Source organism: Pteropus vampyrus, unplaced genomic scaffold (assembly GCF_000151845.1).
Source record: "Pteropus vampyrus isolate Shadow unplaced genomic scaffold, Pvam_2.0 Scaffold116, whole genome shotgun sequence".
In the NCBI taxonomy this organism is placed as follows: Eukaryota; Metazoa; Chordata; class Mammalia; order Chiroptera; family Pteropodidae; genus Pteropus; species Pteropus vampyrus.
The window spans coordinates 3,225,800-3,239,242 of NW_011888897.1; positions in this window are offsets into that span (position 1 = coordinate 3,225,800).

The window sequence follows — 13,443 nt, forward strand, 5'->3', positions numbered from 1 at the left end:
AGCCCCTCCTTTACTCCCCTAAGCTATTCTCTTCCAGCCCGAAACTTGCTACCCAGTCAGCAAGACCAGAGCCTTGCAAGACAGGGGAAATTCTGACAGCAGGTCTGATCCATCCCTTGCTGCTTGAGTTGGTTAGCACTAATTGTCCAACAATCATTAGGCTGGAGTCTGGCAGGACATCCTTAATGAGCAAAGGTAGAGTCTGCCCTGAGATATTGGTTATATGCCTTGGCTTCTTATTGACAGCAGTGGGGGAAGGAGGGGATAAGCAAGATGAAATGAGAAAGGATAAAATAAATATTGGGAATAAGACAAATATAATTTTCTTTAGCTTACTATACTTACTATCCTTAAAGATTGACCCAGCTGACCCCCTCCTTAACCAGGTGCTTCTGTCATTATTCCTCTTCCAGAGGAATGGCAAACACAATGAGGGACCGCACTGTTCACGTCACTTGGGGAAGAAGCAAGTTCTCCATCTAAACTCTGTTTTATCCAAGCATGGGACTGTCCAGAGGAGGGGAAAGGGGACAGAAAAGGCCATGCTGAATGAAGAAGCCGGGGTGCTGCAGAAGACGGAACGTGTTTTCCTGGGTGGGGGCAGACTCTGATGAGGAGAAGTAACAAATAAAAAGAAACGCTGGGGGATGGTTTGTCCTCCATTATCCTTTGGCAAACTCCTGAAAAGTCCTAAACATAACTAAACCACATTTGGGGTTTAGTTGACAGAGTCCAGAGCTGGCAAGCAGAAGTGTTTATCTACCTCTACTTGCAATTGTTGCTGCGTCTTCAGAAGTGTCTACTTTTCCTCCTCAACCAGGTTCTAAGAGATGAAGGTGTGTGCTGGCCTGAGTGCTCACACAGATGCCCCATCTGAGAACAGCTGAATGGGAGTGTGCTCTCTTGATTTTTTCTCTCTCTCTCAATGTGTGCACGTGTGTGCAGGTGAGTGAGGAAGAGGAGGCGAGGCATCCTGACCAGGCTGGTGGGTCACCATTGCCATCTCTCTCTGTCTCTGATGACTTCCCTGTAGTCACTTCGTAACAGGACTAGAGAAAGCCACCAGGCTTCTTCCCTCAGGGGCTGGCAGTGTGAAGATCAAAGGAGAAAAGGCGATAAGAAGGCAGTAAACAAATGTATGTGATTAGGATCCCCCTCTCCACCCCCCTCCCCCCAGCAATGAACTGGTCTTCCCAATCTTCAGTCCTGAAGGCTCTCATCCTGCCCGCAGGGTGCAGGGTGAGGCTGCACCTCCCACAGCTGCTTGATTTAGAGATCCTGCGGAGGAGTCTCTGCTGATCCCCAGAGACCCACGGGGCTATTTCCAGCTCTCCGGTTGTCACCTCTCAGTCAGGACTTGCGTATCAAAGCAACAGAGGAGAGGCCTGGTGGCTGCTTTTCTCTGGCCCTTGTACAAGTTATGGGCCGGTGCCTGCACCCAAAACCTCTTCTGTCCACCAGGAACAGAAAGCTGCAGAGACAGTCAGGGGGCCTGGGGCTCGGAGGCCATCTCTGACCTCCGTCTCCACAGCTGAGGAATGGGGGTCCCTCTGTAACTTACTGGAGGTCCCACAGCAGGCTGTTGGCAGAGCCCACACTGAACTCAGGCATCCTGACTCGGGGTCCTAAGCTCCTCAGTCTCTACCTTATACGTTTCTTTTATTGGTGAGCAAGCAGAACAAAAGAACTCTTATACCAGACTCAGCACTAATGTCAAGTGACCTAAACCAGCCCCAGGAAAGACAGCAACTCGTCCACATGTGCCCTGGACTGCTCATGTTTCTCCTACCCACCCCCATCCTCTCAACCTTTAGCATTTAACGCTGTTCTCTAGCCTCCAATTTTGGAGTCCTCTGCCTGCCTTGCAACAGGTTGGGAGGAAAGCTGGGCTCCCTCTGGCTGTGTAGTTAAGGATAGCTTCCTTAGCCTCTCCGAGCTTCTATGTCCTCATCTACAAACTGAAACAATAAAAACCTTGTCCTAACTATACCTCTAAGATGAAATATACAGCAGGGCTTTGCAGACTCGAAGGGCCATAGAAAGCCAGTTACGTTTATTCAAATCTTTTTCTTAAAGCTACTTTCACCCAAACAGAGGAATTCCCTGTCGTAAACAGGAAAAGTCGCCATGGTGATGTCTAAGTCCGACCTGTCAGTCCAGCTATAGGTGATGCTGCTCTGTCCCTACTCACTTAAGTGCAGATTCGGCACTGGGATAGTGAAAGATGAAAATTTTTCAAGTTGGTTAGCAGTTTACTCTTTTGAAGGTTTACAAGATCTAGGAATGAGGAATAGAATAAAGATGAGATGGGAGAAGGTTTGAGAAGAATAAACACTAGAGTTGGGGTGACCCTAGAAGACCCTTTAATATCTCTCCCAAGCCCTCTGCTGGTCTTGTTTACTCTTTTTCTGGCTTCAGTCCTGAGTGCCTGGGTCAAGCCTACTCTGTTATTTTGGAGCAGGAAATTATTGACCCATAACACAAGCCTATAATAAATAGCCTCATGTCATAAAATGCAAGCCCTCCACAGAGCCCTGCGTTTGAAAAGCATTGAGGCATGTGCAAGTTGCTGCCCAGAATATATTTGGTATCTTGCTGCTCCCGCCCCTTCTTCTGCAGAACAGGACATGGTCCAGGCAGGACAACCCACAATCTGGCAGGAACCAGACTCAGTCCATCACCCACCAATGGACTGCTCAGCGTGGCCTGTCGGCATTTGTCCTTCCATTTCACGTTCAGTTTTGATGAGGTGCTGAAGTTAGCACATTTTAAAACATGGCATAAAAACCAAGAGGACGGAGTAGGAAAGTGCCCCTGGACTGCATGTGGCACAGCTTCTCCAATCTCTGAGGCCGGAGAGCTATGGACAGGAAATGCTGGGCAGGGTGGTGCATGAAGGGCCTGAGCTAGAGGAAAAAGTAGGCACCTCGGGCAGAGCTCAGCTATAGGGATGAGCCACTCCTGCTAGTCCAGTGTGGGTCTTGGGAAAGCTCTCTCTGGATTCTGGCTTTTGAAGTAAGGAGACGGGGCTAAGAGCAGAGTGGACCATGCTGCTCCTCTGGGGATTCAGGCCTCAGCTGAAGATTCCAGAAGTGCGCCAGGAGCCATGGAGGAATCTATAGTCCCTCCTAAGATCCTGGCCAGTTTGACTGTGTAGCAGTGGGACCGTTTTTTCCTGTTTGAGCTTTTTGGCTCTCTGTCTTGTCCGATCTCTGACGGGGATGGGATGTCCTGTAACCAGCTTCGGGTCAACCTCAGGCAGGGAAGTGACTAATGTGGGTATGATCTGGGAGGAGCTAGAAAGCCCCATTCCCTCAAAAGCACATTTACCTAAAGCTTGAAGTCCTCTCATTAGTAAATCCTTCTGAGCAGAGGAGCAGTGCCAAACCATCCACAGCTCAGTGTGAATGAGTTTCTGACGGGTCCTGGGAGCAGGTATTTATAAGAGAAGGGCAAGAAGGGGTGAGAGCCCTGGAGTTGGAAGAGGTAGGGGAGTGTACACTTGCGGGAAGAAGGAGGCTGCATAAGAAAGAATCTAAAGGACAGAGCACAGCAATGATTGCAGAAGCTTAGCATAATGGAGCATAAAAATTTGAGTCAGGAGATCACGGTTCAACTCCCAGCTCTACCTCTTATTTAGTTGAAGTTTCTCTAAGGCTTAGTATCATCATCTATAAATGAGATTAATTATGCCCACCTTACTTGCCTGCCTCCCGGGGTTGCTATGAAGGCACGATTAGATGACAAACATGGAAGTGCTTTGTAAAGTGTGAACAGCTCACTGGCGTCAGTGGTTGTTATTTGTAAGCTTCCCCCCTCAGTCCCCCAATGCACCTTCCGCCTCTCTGCTGGTTCCTGCGCATGGCGGCTGTTGGCCAAGTTACAGACCTGCTGACTGGACTTCTGGTAGAGACTGCAGATAATACTCCACCTCCCACATCTCTCCAACCTTGCAGCATCAGCATCCCCCTGACACCACAGGCTGCCAGCCTCAAGCCTTGATGAAAACCAAGGAGTGGAGCCCCCCCAATGTCATATTCAAGAGGCCATGCCCAGGGGCGGCAGGCGCTGAGTGGTGTTGTTGCCGTGCAAAACAGGAGGAGTGACAGAAGGGAGCCCTGGGGGGTGTAAATGCCTTGGCCCCAAGCCCTTCTCCAAAGGGCTTGATCTGTGTCTCCCCATGGTAATGGCTGGAGAACAGAGCCAGGCTGCCAGCACTCAATGCTGAGAAAAGGAGGGAATTTGCCAAATGGAACTCTGGAACCAGTCACATTTGCTGTCTTTAGGAAAGAAGAAGGAAAGTATCCGGGACCCCTTCTAGGCCCAGTCCAGGGCTGCTCAGAGGGACAGTGGAATGAATAGAGCCTTTTCTCCCCTGGGTGCTCCACTGGAGTTTTCTCTCACGGGCAAACTTGTGAAGCAGGGAAAACCTGCCTCTAGCACCCCTGCACCACACTAGACAGACAACCTGTGCACACGTATGGAGAGAGTAGTTTGGTTCGGTGTGATTTAATCTCATTTAATGTTATTTCCTGCCCCTGAAATATCCACTGAAGCTCTACAGAAGTCTGGGACATTACCTCATACCTCTGATACCTTCCCCTCTACCCCCCTTCTAAACACACACACACACACACACACACACACACACACACACACGCACACGCACGCATGTACACCCCAATCTACTGGTTCCACGGCTCTCTCAGGAGTCTGATTTGGATATGTAGTCAGTTAAAAGAAGAATCCGGTTCAGTGGGTTTATCTGAGGAATGCAATGATTTAATTGTTTAATCCATCTGGAATTTATTTGTATAGTCACTATGCAGTAAAAATAAAGGAAAGATAGAAAGCTACCCGTTTGTTGTAAGAAGTCACTTTTACTCTGATATAAAACAAACCAAAAACACTATGGACTTATTTTCTCTATGAGCATAAGTTTAAAAACCTTTGTGGAATACTTGCCCCCAAAGTTTGATATTAAATCATTAATGTTATTAAACATCATGAAAATGGCTGTATGTTTATCTGTAGCATGGAGGATGGAAGCAGAGAAAAAAGAGGCGTTTAGAAAACGCCATGATATGTTAAGAATCTCTTCGAGCATCTGGTGTAGCGCAGGCAGCCTTGAGGTCTCAGGGTCATCAAGGCTCCACGAAAGACCGCTGCCAGCCTCACATAGAAACACCTACAAGCTCTGCAGAATTTGAAAACTGGGAAATGAGAAGCCGATGCAGTACTAGTTCTGATCATGCTAAATCAGCGTGGCTGTCAGGAAAGGACAGCTCCAAAAAGATTGCTACGGTGGGAATAGCAGAGCTCCAAACGGCCCTCTGTTTATTCATCTATAAATGAGATTAATTATGTCTACCTCACATCAACTCTGCTCCCTAGCTCACTGATCAGTGCAACGCCAGGTGGCTGGGTCAGGGAGCAGTCCATCCTCCCTTGCCCGGGCCACACGACAGCCTGCTGACTGGCAGCTGCCTCCACTCTCTCCCCCTCAATCCATTTTCCACACCACCATCAGTATAAGCTTATCATACTAAGTGTTAGGATTCATACGTTTCACTGGCTCTCTATCACCTACACAAGGATGTCAAATGGTTTATAGCACAAGTCTCAGCCTAGTGAGGAGACATCATGCCCTCAACATAACTTACACTCTTACCTACCGATGCAGGTCAGACTCCTTAATGGGATACAACAGGCCTTCAGGATCTGGCTTCTGCTTGCCCTTCTAGAATCATCTTTTACTACCCTTCTCCTAATTTTATTAAAACATTTTCAGTTTCTTGAACATGCCCTCTCTCTCTCTCTCTTTCTCTCTCTCTCTCTGTGCTTTGTTATATACAATTCCTTTGGCATGGGGTTCCCAGCCTGAATCAGGTATTCTTTCTCTCTGCTGTTGGTAGCAGCAACTGTCTGGTCTTGACATTCATCATAATACTTATTTCAATGCAATTGGCTGTTTCTCTACCCCCCCTACCAAAACGATAATCTTCCAAGGGCATGTTTTATCCAGTTTTGTATGCCTAGTTCTAGCACAGTGCCCGAAAGATGGCAGATGCTCCTTATAGTTCGATGTGATTTATTGTGATTTATTTAGCCCTTCCCTTGAAAGGCCCAATAGTACAGCTAGGGAAGATAGAATGGTGTTAACTGCCAATAGGCACAGACTCCAAAAAACTAAGACCTTGAGAGGAAACAATTCTTTTGCCTGGGCAGTGAAGAGATTAATCCAAATAGGAAATCCCATCAATAGTCCTACTACTGACATTTAGCTTAACCATTTCATTCATTCATTCTTTCATTCGTTCGTTCATTATTAAATAGAACTTACTGCATACTCTACTAGTCAGGATCGGTTAGGTTATGTGACAATAATGAATTGCTCTAAAACCTCAAGAGTTTAAAACAACAAAAGTTTGTCACTTAAGCAAAATCTCCAATATGGATTAGTGGAGACAAGGAATATACACTCCACACTATCTGAGAAAGAGTCCACCGTCTTATAGCTTTACCATCTGGAACGCATGGTCTCGTTGGTTGCAGGGAACGAGCCAGCTAAGAGTCACACACGAGTTCTCCTATGTTTCAACCCAGAAGTGACACATGTCATCTCTGCTGCCCAGCTCACTAATCAGATTAGTTACATGGCACCGCTAACAGCGAGGACACTCCCCGGGAAATATGGGTGCTAAGAGGGAATGTCTGGCAAGAGGCACTTACCCGACATAAGTGCCGACCACGTTCAAGATATGGACCCAAGCCCTGAGGACAATATAAATGTGCACTCCCACATCTCTCTTAGGGAGTTTGTAGTCAAATGGATGGTAAAAAGTTTAAGTAGGTACAAAAAAATCATAAGGCAGAAGGTCCTGGCAGGCTTCTCTACATGAGCCCATCTCAGAGAGCCAAGTTTCAGAATCAAGTTTATGATAGTCCAAGTATTAACCTAGCCTCTTCACTAGACCGCCTATATCTGTGCAATAATCCTTAAAGCACGCTATTATAAGGATTGTCCTTTCCATTGTATTGGCTGAATACTGAGAAGTCTTCAGCCTCATTTCTCCCATCTTTGGATACAGGGTTCTGTTCTAGTTCCTCTTCTTCTCCTCCCTTCCCTTCTTCTCTAGGTAGTGGTATTTTCCTTTCTCAGGAATTCACACATTGCCTCTTTCTCTGCTCAAGGAAGAGCTGACAGTCTAATACAAAACCAAAGTTTTATTTTATCTTGGGAGGCTGAGGATGAACCTAATTCCCATCTAATATCAGAGAATCTTGAACTTTTGAGACTCAGAAATATCCCAGCAGAAAGACAAAAGCACCATGAAAATATATATACATTTTCTTACTTTGAACCCTGTTACGTGCATTGAGGCACATGGCAAAACAGCAAAGTACAGAAGGGTTTTTTCCCCTGTGTTTTTCTTCTTTTATTCTCCACATAAGCCTCCCTTTTCGACCCTCTGCCAATTGTCTGGTGACCTTCTGTCACCGCAAGTTATTCAGGCTCTCTATCCATGCCCGCACCTTCCAGTCTCCTGTTTTGCATCCATCCTAACCGTCCTCTTCTACCCAATAAATGCTACCTATCCTGAGTCTCTTTTCTCCTCAGATGACCTGTGTACAAAAGGAACCAAGAGTCCTGGCCTGGCCAACTGGTTGAACACCAAGAGGTACAAGATTATTTGTAGGATTTTCAGGGCCCAGGGCTGCTCTAGGCAAGGAGAGGGAGGTCTGGCCAAGCCAAGTAGCCAGCTGGCTCTCTTGGCTGGATGTTACTGTCAGCTCTCTATCACGTACTGGTCTGGAATATGAATGCGCTTGGAAGACATAGAGTGAGGAGAATAAAGACCACAAAGGGGCCACCTTGTGTTTCTCTCGTATATTAGCAGCAGACACAAAGAGGGCTGCATGATCAAGAGCCACGAATAAAGCAGAATTTTTTCAATGCCAACCTCTTCTATAAACATTCCCCCTTTCCCTGTGCTTCATATATACACATTTAATTTGTTGCCTGCCAATGGAGGATTACAGTTTTAGAAAGAACTACTCAGAAAGGACTACAGGTAATACAAAAGAATGAACATAGTACCTGAATTTCAGGCATCTGCGATTATGTCAGTGAAGGATATATTTTCATGAATGGGGACCTCCCAGCAAGTCTAAAAGCATACTTCATGGGCAAGGCAGCTAGCCTTGACCTGTCACAAGACATACCTGAGGTTTTCACTGACTACAAAGCCATGAAACTAGTATTTTCCTATAGTACATGGGAAAAATGCAATTCACGGTGAGTTTATGACTCACCCAGAGAAAAAGTTGAAGGCAGTTATTGGGGATTTTCAACCAGCAGACATAAGGGCTGATGAGTGTTTAAAATTCAATGTCCAAGTTACTTACTAGTGAGGTGAAAGAAAAATAATGCACATAGTACTTATAAAGCTTTTCTGACTTAAACCTTTTCCAGAGAATGTTAACGTTAGATGAAACCTTTGAAGTTATCTAGTCAAATGCCCAATCAGCATAGGAATCCCCTTTCAACATCCATGAGATGTAGTTATTCAATCTCTCTTGATCACACTCAGAAATAGATGTTCATTGCCTCGAAAGCCCCCTTCCGCTGCAAAATCATTTCAATTGATTAATTAAACAGTTACTGGTACCGACACCTAGGCCTATAATTTCGGAGTCCTTACGATTTCGAAGCGTTCAGATAAACATTGAAGGCCCTGTAATTATTTTGCTTAAAAACACTATAAGAGGTGGAACTATTGTCAGGGAAGCCCGAAAGTTTTATGAAAATGTTACAATGTCCCCGGTATCCTCCCAGAAGCTGATCCCTCCCATCAATCGAGGCTCATCAATCATTGTTTTTAGTGTGATCCTTTCATTCCGTAGTTTTTCTTTTTCCTTCTTTACAGACTATAGCTCTATGTGCTGCAACAGAGATACAAAAAGACAATGAGCTGAAATACGATAGTTGGTTTCTTTCTCATGCAGCCGTCGAACACGGTTAGCAAGGCAGCTCTCTTGCTCCACGAGTTCACTCAGAGACTCAGGTTCTTTCTCCTTTGTAGCTCTGCATGGACAAAGCTGAGCTGCTCAACATTCCAGAATGCAGGGAGGGAGAAGAAAGTTCAAAGGCAGCAGTTTCAGTTTAGGGCGGTGAAGCAGAAATTGCACATTTAATCCCACTATTGGTGAGGATTCGATCACGAAGCCCTGCCTCACTGCCCGCAAACTACAGAGAAATGTAGTTTCCAGTGGGACAGACATGCGTGCAGAAAGAAAGAAAAAAGAGACTTTCAAACTTTTGAGGGATAATTACCAGTCTTCCACTTATCCCGTACCTGTCTCTTTCCCTTTTTCTTTCCTTTCCCACTTCTTTCTTTATTCTCCTTATCTGCTTCTCCTTCCGTTCTCTCTGAACTAGCCATAATGGAGAAAGCATATAATTGTGTGTATGTCACGTGTATATAATACACGAGCACATTTATACATACACATATATGGAAAGAATATATATGTATATGTATGTATATGTGATATTTCTGTATACGCATACACATACATGCACACACAGAGGCTGGGTTGAGTTTGAGAGGTACCTGCAGCCTACACAGAAGGCATACCACCCACGCAGCACCACCTTGGGTTCATCTTTTTCTGGTTCCAGTCCTGCGGTTTTGTCTTTCAAGAAGGCCTCCCTACCCCACAGATCCCAGGAGCAAAGAAGGTGGGGCTTCTGTCAGCTCTAAGCTATGTGCTCAGCTCTTGAGTGAATGGCTCAGACTCACTGCTAAAGGAGGAAATGAATGCAAAGCGAAGAGCCTTCTCTCTGTGTATATTCACTCCCTTCTTTGTCATCAGCTGGGCTTCACCTCCCTGCTATTCACCCCAGCAACAACCAGGCTAAACCATCTGTGAGAATCTGCTTGTGCTCTTAGGAGCCTGATCCCTTAGGTCAAATAGGCAGTTCCTATTCCTGAAATATCAGAAAAGAAACAGACGATGGATTGCCAAGGAGAGAGATTAGAGAATCCAACTTGGAAATTCAGGCAGCAGGAAATAAGTTAGTCATGTTCCAGCTATTATGCATGCAACGAATGTCTAAAATATTTTTTTAAATTGTTTTGGAGGGTGGTAAGGAATGGAGTAAAAAGATGACTTCTTTTTAAATTCTCCAAAATGTTACCTGCATAAAGAATGAACAAATGTCAGGGACAGGCACATCTTGGACCAAACTTCAAATGAACTGATGGCAGGCCTTACCATTCTGAAAATATAAAAATTGAAAGCTGCCAGGGCTCAAAGCAGACCACGCATTTGCATCCTATTTAAATAATGTGCAAGAATCTTTGGTTGGATGGGGAGTTTTTAGCCTTGTCAGAGAACTCAGGAAGCACTTAGAATGGAACTGCCACAGATACCCATGGGCCATGTCACCTGACAGCTTAAAACCAGCCCAAATGCCCAGAGTGAGACACTCCCATGCCTGCAAAGAAGGGTCTACTATATTCCTGTAGCAAACCAGATATACCTGTCAGAAACTTTCTCTAGGTGCATCTGGTCTAGAGTGTAGTGCTTTCTGGTGCTTGAATTATGAGACAGACTCTACTCCAACCATCTGCCAGGGGAGTTCAGCTGTTGAGATTCATATTTTTACAGAGCAGTTCCTAAAGTCCAGGGCCTAGGGCTCTGCCACAGCATGTTCCCACCTCACAGTGATTTTCTAGACTCACCTACAGCAACTGAAAGGGTAAAGCACTGAGAGAGGTCAGGATAAGCCTGTGAAACATCACAGCTGGTTGGGTAAAGAAAATCACACACCATAACCATCACACAGCGCATGCTCAGTCAAATCCACTTAGTAGATGATAGGAACAACAGAGAATCCACTCTCTGAAAAATACCCTGTGGACCTATGGCCAGTCTCTAAGGAATGCTCCAAATTGGGGATCCTTCATACAGGGTATAAGAAGCAAATAACATTTATCATTACCAAACCCATTTATGACTTGATAGGAAAAACCAAGGTAAGAGTATCTAAATAACTCAGATAGGGGGAAAAGACAGGAGTATTACTCTCATTTCTGATGCATATTAAGGGCATTATTGTTTTGTTCTATTTATATCTTGATCACTATATAACAAAAACCTCTTCAAATGGCTTGAAAATACTTCCTAATGTATTGGCCCCACGGTTGTTCTGAAGGGTTGGAGAAAGGAGGTATCTGTTAGGAATGTGCCTGGGACAAAACAAATATCTCTCATCCCTAGAGGTAAATTATTTCTATCAATAAAGTGACACTGGTAGCAGATTAAAGATGGCTGCAAAGAATGTGATGTGCTTGCTCATGAGTGATGGTGTCTGTTCCACCACGCTCCCCTCCCCCCAACCACTTGAATCTGTATGGCCTGTGACTACTTTGACCAATAGAATATGGTGGCAGTTATGCTACAATATGGACTGGCAGCTTCTGCCTTCGTTTCTGAGACCTGAGCTGCCCTGTGAATGGTCCAACTATATTGACAGATCACGTGGAGATACCCTGAGATACATGAACATGGAAAGGGGCCAGGTGACCTCAGTCGTCTGCACCAAGGCACCAGGTATATAAGTGAAGTTGGCTGCCCTGGGCCAGATGCTGCCTCAGTGCCACTGAATGACCCCAGCTGGTACCCCACAAAACAGAATAATTGTCTAGCTCCCTGTTCAAAAACTTGACCCGCAATAATAAACAGTTATACAAACTGTTTATTAATGGATTTAAACATAATTTAAATCCATTATGTTTTAGAGAAGCTTTTTACCCAGCAATAGCTGGTCCCCCCAAAAAATGTGTGATTATAAAGTTGAATTGGCAAAAGTGATAAATATGAATCTCCTGCAATTGTGGGGACCATATTTTTCTTTCAGAGGAAGAGGGATAATCTGGTGAGTTTGAGAAAGCCAAAGAAAACTGTCCCCCAAAATCAGAAATACTGAATCACCCAAATGAAAATAAATAGCATTAAGTTTAGGTACTCAACAAGGAAATGCAAATCCACGAACAACTCTAGGTCCCACCACGTGAGTCCTCTGTGACTACAGGCAGCACAGCCCCTCACCCACACTCACTGGGGCTTATGGTTTTCCCACCCTGAACTCCCCAGAACATCAGGTATCTGCCTTCCTTCTTTAAGACACAGCCAGCCAGGAACTCCTCCTTTGCTTCTGGGGGAGGGCCATGGCCCTTCTCAGTGACAAGCCAGCAGCCGTATCTGAGTGAATTGGAGAATGGCAGTGGAAGGCTGTTTGATCGGAGTGGAATTATAGCAGTTCATTTTCTAAAGTGCCAGGAGACCCTGGGATGAACCTTTGGGTAGATATGAAAACCACAACTGCAGCACCCTCACAGAGATGCAATTCATCACGGGCATGATGGGTCTGTCAACAAGAAGGGCTCTCTATTTCCTGCTGATACACAAAAGCAATCTCACTGCCTCTGTATTGCAGAAGGAGTTACCACAGAGCTCCTTAGATGCCGTGGCTGTCTGCAGGGAGTCCCGCTAAAGAACCAGCCCTTTCCCAAGAGTCAGGGTGCTGCACACATTATCAGTGGGTTGCAGAGCAGTGGCATAATGGGGACTCTAGTGTTTATGTCCCCCCATATTTCCTCTAATTTAATATGGGGATAGTTTGAAGTCAGGGTAGTTTGACAAGCACGCTGCCTTCACTTGCAAGTTCTCCAGAGGGATCTGAAGTTTGTTGATTTTCCTTCCCACATGGCCATAAACACACGGTTTGAAGTTTGTGATACCTTGTTCAGAAAGCCTTTGATAGAGCCACCCTCTCAGTGTCCCCTTGGATTTCACCTCAGGACATGTCCCCCACCTCCACACCCCTCCCACACAAGACCTGTGTGGAGTGGAGGCAGCGCCCCCTCTAGTGGCCAGTGCCTTCAGGCCTCTGACTCTTGCTCAAAGCTGCTGGGGAGAACATGCTAAATATTTTTAGGGATTAACTCAGACCCCATAATCTAAAGAAAAAAAAAAAAAACACTTCTTTTGAGTTTTCAAAAAGAAATTCTTTCTCTATCCAGTAAAAAGGATGTCCTGGGGTTACTTGAGAAAATGAGCTTCCATCTCCCCTGCTCCCCTCTCTGCCCTCCGGTACTGGGTCTACACAGGAGGAGAGAGGGCTGGCTAAGTATTACCTTCTCTGGGCCTCGGTGTCTCCACCTTTCATATGAGAAAAATAATCCTTTCTACTGTCAATATGTGCGTTAGCCCTCCCCCATAGCAACTGTACTCTTTCTAATGCCCCATTGATGTTTTCCAACAGCATCATCTTTCATCCCCTTCTTTATTGGCATCAGAGTCGTCTATATAAGGTAAATCTCACTGTCTGCTTAAAACTCTTCTGCAAAATGGATAAAATAGAGACATTTC